We start from the raw sequence: 7,527 nt of genomic DNA on the forward strand, positions 1-7,527 counted from the left end.
CAGTTTATTGCACTTAATGAGTGTGGGTGTCCGTGGGGGGCGGTCACCCAGAGGGGGGCGTGGTGTCTGCCGCTCGTCTGCCGGCTGTGATGATGCATGCGGAAACGCCAGACTCCGACTCCGGTTGCACCGGCACCGCCGCCCAAAAGTGACCCACCCATCGCTTACCATACAATGGGAATGAGGAAAAGCGAGAAAAATGAGCGAGCATCGCACATACGCCCCGTTGGCCGAGGAGCAGGAGGATGCACCCGCCGGCTGGCCAGTGTCCTCGTCCTTCACCCAGAATTATTTTTGCACTCTTTTTTTACCCCGTCGCTGCTGCTGCCCCACCGGCAGCAATAATAACAACAGCAATGCCACAACATGAGCAACGCCAGCCGCCGCTCTTTACATAATATGCAATTTTTATTTGGGATTCCCCAAAAAAATAAAATAAAAAGCCAAAAAACGGAACGGAAAAAGTAAAAAAAGAGGAAGTAGAACCGCCTGCATTACGCATGTGTCCGTGTGTGTGGGTCAGCTGAATGGGTGTGTGCGTATTCCATCAATGCACGCATTAATAAGCCGTAGTGTCCTGGATCCCGAATCCTGTCCGGGATCTGGGCGCCGGGTGCCGATGCCGCAACGAAATGGAAAGTGCCGGGCAGCCAAAAAAAAATGGAAACAAGCTGAAATGAGCGAAAGGCTGGGGAACCCGAAAAATAAATATAATTGCTGCCAAAAAAACAAAAAAATCATAAAAAAGGAATGCAGTCGAGAGGGAAAGAGAATGGGCGAAATCGAATGCGAATGGAGAGCCGTCGACATTAATCGACTCGAAATTGGTTTAATTCATATTTAAATGGACCGATGCCGAATCACGGGGGTCAGAAGCAACAGTTGCATGCCGCTCGCTCGCTTGTGTTTTCCGTTCAATAATTCAATTAAGCTTTATTTATGGCAAATCAAAATTGACCGTTCAACTGTTGCCCTCGCCACGCGACTAATTCGCACCACCCACTTCACGGTTTTGCGGGCGTGTGACCCACTGCCACCAGGTGTCCTGCGTGCAAATTATTGCTCGCAATTGGCCAAATAATTGACCAGACAGGGTCAGCCCTTCGCTGCCACCGGCCGCCGCCTTATTTATGATTTACGATTTGAATATTGCACTAATTGTTGCTCCATTGTCGAATGGAAAATGTTTGTCGTCATGTCGCTAATGTATTTTCGGTTTCTATTTCGTTTCAGGCCCATTATTTTTGGAGGATTTTCCTGGGGAATTGCAAATTAAACAAGTCTATGAAAGGACAGGGAAATTATGCCTTAATTGCAAGAACTTAGAAGTCAAAAAAGAGTTATATTTTATATTTATATTTTAGTCATAATAATCAAAGTGTTAATTTGATCCATTTTTATCAGTATATAAGATATATTTTACTTTACTGTCCTTAAAGTTCTAAAAATACTATTAATTGGTAATTTTTACATTAATTTATAAAGCTACCAACCTAGTTTACTAAGGATATTATGCTAACCAAGCATGACTTTAAGCCTGAATAAATAGCAGCATTTGCTGGCATGTAATTTTCACTTCCTTCGCATATTATTTCATTAAGAGCGCTCCTTGTTTTCCTTTGCCTTTTCCACCCTTCAGTTGCTGCGCAATTTTAATCAGCAAAAGGCATTCATCTTGTTCGCGAAACTAATTTTTTATCTTGCCAGCCAGGCAGTCTGGCAGCAGCCAGTGGGTGTGGGTGTGGGTGTGGGAGAGGTCCTGGCACGTCTTTCAGCCAGCGAGACAAGGCAATGCTCTGCGTCCTACGTTCTGGTCCCCAAAGAAAAGCAGGCAAAAAAATACGCAACTGGCAGGACGAACAGGATGCGGCACAAGTAAATGGTGGAAACTTTTAACGCCCTCGTCCTGGGCCCTGGATGCCGAGTCCTGAGTCCTGGCTGCTGCCGGCTGGATCCTGGGTCCTGCGGTGCCAGCTGCTGCAGCTGCTTCGCATTCGCATTTATTTAACTAACAGTAAAAAATTACTTTTGCCCAGGACGTTTCTCTCCCAGGGAATTGTCCAACGACCAACTATGTTGGCCAAAAGTGGCAGCAAAATGGGTGGCAAGTGGGGCGGTGGTCCCCGGCCAGGACATTCGTTATGCTTAAGCAGAAGAATACGAAACTGTACTTGACAGGGCCCACAACCAACCCTGCAGCTCTTGCTAAACTAATAGCAAAAGGGATCCCTTGGGTTTCTATATATACATATACGTAGACGGAACGGAGAAATATAAAAATAAATGAAAAAGCTGGAAAAAGTAATGGCCAACACGGCGCATGGAGACGACGGTCGTCTTGGGGGGAGAGCAGGGATGCTGTCCTGTGTATCCTGTGTATCCTGCAAGTCCTGGCCCTTGCTCGGTTGGTCCTCAGCTCGGGGTTGTTTGCTGAATGCTCTCGGGGCGAAAGGAAAATGGCGTCGCCTTAATTTATTTTAAGTGGTTGATGGTTTTAACTTCGAGCCAAGGATGCTGCACAAAAGGAGCAGAGCCCTTAAAGCCACTCGTTTTCCGGTTTTAGGAGGAGAACGAAATGTGGTGGGCCATATATGTGGACCACAACAAAACCGAGGAAAATCAACCCGACCTGGGATGCCATTGTGTCCTTTGTGCCCGAAAACCGAGAGGCCAAGCCCAAGCCCCGGCTTTGTCTTTTCTATAAACCATTATGCAAATAGCCTCAGTGGGTGCCCCACAAAGTCCCCAAACTGCAAGAACAAGTCAAATTTATGGGCGACTTAACAATTTGCCGGACGAGGACGAAGACCCCAAACCCGGCAAACACAAACTGCAGGGGAAAATCACGAGAAATTGCAAAAACGATTAAATATAGGCAGGCCAGGCAGCAGCAACAACCTCATCCTGCAAACGAAAGCAAACGAATGCAAATTAAAATCTTCCCCTTAAGTCGACGGCTCCAGGATCCTGAATCCTGCTCCCCCCCCCTTCCCCCTCCCCGAGCTGCCTTGTCTGCACTCGATGGCGCCATAAAAAGTATGGCTCGTTCACACAGACGTTCCACTTGCCAGGACCTCCCAATCCTCATGCATCGGGCATTTTATGCATAGGGGAGTCATTATATTGAATTGAACGTTAAAGCGCTGATAAAATGTGCAACAAAAGGACCAAAAAGGACGACGGGCCAAGGCGAGTAACGTGAACGAGTTGGAGTCCATTGACTCACCGCCTTGGTTGCATAACCCAGCCATCGCCCATCGGCCATCAGGCAGCCTCCTTTTCCCCCAGACTTTCGGCCATCATCGTCGTCATCATCATCGCCATCGCTTCTCCGGGCAGTCGAAAAGCCAGTAAAGCAATTGAGGCCTCAGACACTTAAAATGTAAGCCAAAGGCCGACCGTCTGCATCTGTGTCGGTCTGTGGGGTCTGTGTGTCTACACCGAGAAAAATCCTGAGCTAAAATCCAAGACTGCAAATACTTACTACACATAAGGTTTTGTCCTGCCTTTGAAAATTAAAAGATAAAATTATAATCTATCATGGATACTAGTATAAGAGTACATCATATTTTATTATACTTTCCTTAATATAGACTTTGATTTCGTTTATTAACATTTCTAAAGCCTTAGTTTATATCAAAACTAATTTTTTTATAATATTTTGTATTTATTTATAATTTTTCCAGTGACTATGTGACTGTTGTCGCACGGAGTTCGTAGCTGTCAGCCATAAGATATTTCCATAGACAGGACGAAGGAGCCAGACGACCAGGATACCCGTATAGCAGCAGCCACGATTGAGTTGCTAGGCCCGCCAGACACCAGACCAGACTTTGAGGGGAATGAGGAGGAAAAGGACACTGGCTCACGGAACTCGAAAGTAGGCTGTTTTGCACAAGGGTGTCTCAGAAAAAAACAAAATAGAGTATGTTATATAATAATTTAGGAAAGACACATTGGCTTCTAATACAAATAACCAATCTATGAATATCTTGAAAATATTATATTATAACGAAAAATGTAAGTGCATAATTATTTTACTAACAAATAATACAAACATTAAAAACCTGAAACTCTTTAAACACCGAACTCTTACCTTTTCAATAGTTTTTTTTTCTTAAATTTAGCTACATGATTACTTCTTATTGGCTAGACCTTTTGAAGCACCCTACCATTTCCAGATTGTTTCTTTCCCGCTCCAGTCGTATCGAAGTAACTGCCTACTTCCTCGATGTCCTCGAATGCCTTCCAGCGGGCCACGGCGGCCCCGCGTCCTTCGTCCTTCATATCCTGTCAGGAGCTGACTTTTTCCTGTTGCCGCTGCTTCCTTCCTTCCTTCCTTTCTTCTGGCTCTTATCTTCGTTTAACTTTCTACCATGTTACGGCCCGTTATCTGTCTGCCCGTGTACGTGTACGTGTCCTTCGTGTCTGTGTTTTGGTCAGTGTATGTGTCACACATGTGTGCCTTTGTGTGTGTGTGTGCTTCCTCGTCTCTGTTTGCATTTTTGAGCAAATCAAGTGAAATTACATTTTTCTATGCGATGCTCTTAATGTTATTTGCATACGTATCCTGCAGGCTACAATATTTACAAATGAATGCAGTCCGGTGCCGGGCGTTTGGTCCTTGGTCCTTGGTCCTTGCTGCTTTCTGCCCGGTGCTTGGTGCTCGGTCCTCGAGGGCTTGGTCCTTTGGAGAATCAGACAAGCGGCTGTTGAACCAACCACCCCAACTATCCAACCGCCCAACCGAACTAACTACGTTTGCGAAAATTCTTTCATATCCTTTTCAACCATCGTTACGTGCCCTCAAAGTGCCATTTTGTCACTGGGTCCTTTTTCTGCCACTTCTCGTGCCCATTCCACCAGCTGTCATTTGCATTTGCCCCTCCCCGCCCGGTTGGCATTAATATTTGTTTTCGTTTGATAATTTTCTTTTGCTGCCTTTTATACTTTTAAGTGCACGTCCTGCCATTTCCAGGACCCTTACCCCCCCAAAAACCCCTTCAGCGATTTTCCCAGTTAGTTTCTATCTGCATCCCTGTCGCTCGCCTCCTTGCCTTGGCCTCGTCTTATTGGACTGCAGAGAGTAAGTGGCAGCAGCCAAGTGAAAAGGACGAAAAGGACGAAGGAGAAGAGGGTGCAAAGAGGAAAAAAACCCAGCCACATTTAAATGTGCTCCGCCCCTTTTCTATTTAAAAAATGCAAAGCATTTGCTTGGCTTTGCTCTGCTTTGCTTCTACTTGTTATCCTTGCAAAGGTCCTTTTCTCCTTCGTCCTGCTGCTGGCTCTTTCTTTTAATTTATTTTATTTCGCTGCCTCCTTTTTCTACGTGGCGGCGAATGCGAAGTCCAAACCGAATGCTATCGCAAAAAAAGGTGGAAGCGAAGGACTTGGCTTGAGGTCGCCTTCACCAATAAGATGTCCGCTGGGTAGCAACTGAAAGGGGATATTGCGGACTGGGCAGTCGCTGGGTAGTTTTAATTAATTGTTGCCAAGCAATTTCATTGAAAACAAAATGGTTTCACATATAGACTTTCCTTATAAGAAACCATTAAAACAAATTCAATACATATATATATTATATTATTATATTAAGGTAAATTTATTTCATGGCAGGTTGTTTAAAAAAGAAGAATATTTTTAAACAAAATAAAACAAATTTAAATCATTTTTTTTAAGTCTAGTTACCTTAGCTTTAACAATTTCACTAGTAAATCTTTGTTAAAATTTTATAAAAATTATATTAAGCATAATAACTACAATTTTAGACTATTTAATCACAATAAGCTTCCAGATTTTCGAATAATAAGTACGAATGCTTATTTAATTATACATAACTTATTTACTGGTTCTTATAAAAATAAAAAACATTTAACAAAATAAATTAATTAAATGTTGCACTTTTATTTCCTTAAGAGAGAAACTCCACTCTCCCTCTCTCTCATTTATATTCTCATTTACGGATAATTTACTTATCCGAATAGAGCGCTGCCTGGTGGTTGAAGGCCAAACCTCTTCAGGTTTATCCTAAGTACAGAAGGGTTGCAGTGGCTTGGGAAGCCTAACAACAGAGGGCGGCACTATGAGAAGCAAAAAGCGGGAGGGATAAAAAACTTGGTTAGTTTATTGGTGGAAATAATTAATGTTATTAAAAATATTTCCAAAAAAGTGTCTGAACTGCTTTTAGTAATTGGTGGTAGGGACACTAAGTAACTCCTGAAACTTTTTCGAAATGAAACTAAGATGCCAACTCTTCCCTTCCCTTTTTTCATTATTTACTACCATAGTCATCTACATATATCTTTTCCAAATAATTTTGATATAATTTGAACTTAGATCAAACTGGGAATTGTAACATGGGATTTCTTTATCAACTATTTAGTTTCTGTACAGACTAGCAGCCTCGTGACACGAAATCAGAGATACCTCCGACCAACCGCCCGTTAAAACCACCCTTAGATGAACCACCAGCGCCGACAATCCTTTGACCCATCCGAACCATGCTGCCGCTGACCAGTTTCGGGCGAAGAAAATCATGAGAAAATCTGAGAAATCTGCGCAGCATCTTCGGCGGTTTTTACCCTTTTTTTCGGATGCTGAACTTGCACTTGGGCCAAAGGTTAGTGACCATCAGGACCAGTCCTGGTCGGTCCATCGGTGGCAGGACCTGTTTCGCCAGCAGTTGCAAGAGGCTGAGCCTGGGAAACTGCCCGGATGAGGACCAAAGTCTCGACAGGAACAACTCGTAGACCAATTAAATGGAATGCCAACAAAGAATGTTTTTTTCTCGTTTCACTCGTTTTACTTTAGCGTTATAAATAAATGCATGCATTGCCTCCTCACTAGCCCCATTCAATTGCTTTCCATCGCTTTTGTCCTTTTCGATGCTGTCTCTCCAGCTGGAGGAAAGTTTTTGGCTAGCCAGCAGGCCCAACTTCTGCAGAAAATATTCTAATGAGCTACAAAGTTCCACCTCCCAAATAAATCTGGGGGTCGACAGAGACATGGCTGAGCTTCCTGCCGGGACTAAGACTGCTTCCGCTGGAAAATCAAATGAAATTTCAAGTGGATTTTGGCAACCAGGCTCAAACGTAGCATTTTGGAAAATTAACCAATTTTTGGGTGAATGAAAAGGTGAAGATTTAAGAAATCCAGGCATCGATTTTAACATATTAGAATTCAAAAACTTTTCAACTAGACAGTTACAATAACCACGTTGTGCAAGCATAATCGTTCATTAGAAATCTATATTTTAAGAGAGATATAAAATGATTAGGTATAGTAAATATATTTGCAAGGTAAACTTTAATTAACGTCAATAACTTTAGCAAAATTAAAAGGAATTGTATTTATTTTTGTTATGAATATGTCTTCTTAGTTTCAAATCTCTATAAATGTTGTGAACCTTTTTTAAAAGTGGCCAATATCTGGACTCCAATTTCCGCAGCAGCCAAAGACAAGTTGCCCGCAATTAGTCATTAATATTAAAATAAGTTGCACGACTCGAGCCAGGACTAAAGCAGCGTC

The 7,527-nt window shown here is 43.0% G+C and overlaps 1 pseudogene; it reads left to right on the plus strand.

The window, feature by feature from the left end:
* Positions 1 to 245: 245 nt before the first annotated feature.
* On the plus strand, positions 246 to 6,749 carry LOC108024316 (uncharacterized; annotated as a pseudogene).
* Positions 6,750 to 7,527: the final 778 nt, after the last annotated feature.

Source organism: Drosophila biarmipes, chromosome 3R, assembly GCF_025231255.1.
Source record: "Drosophila biarmipes strain raj3 chromosome 3R, RU_DBia_V1.1, whole genome shotgun sequence".
In the NCBI taxonomy this organism is placed as follows: domain Eukaryota; kingdom Metazoa; phylum Arthropoda; class Insecta; order Diptera; family Drosophilidae; genus Drosophila; species Drosophila biarmipes.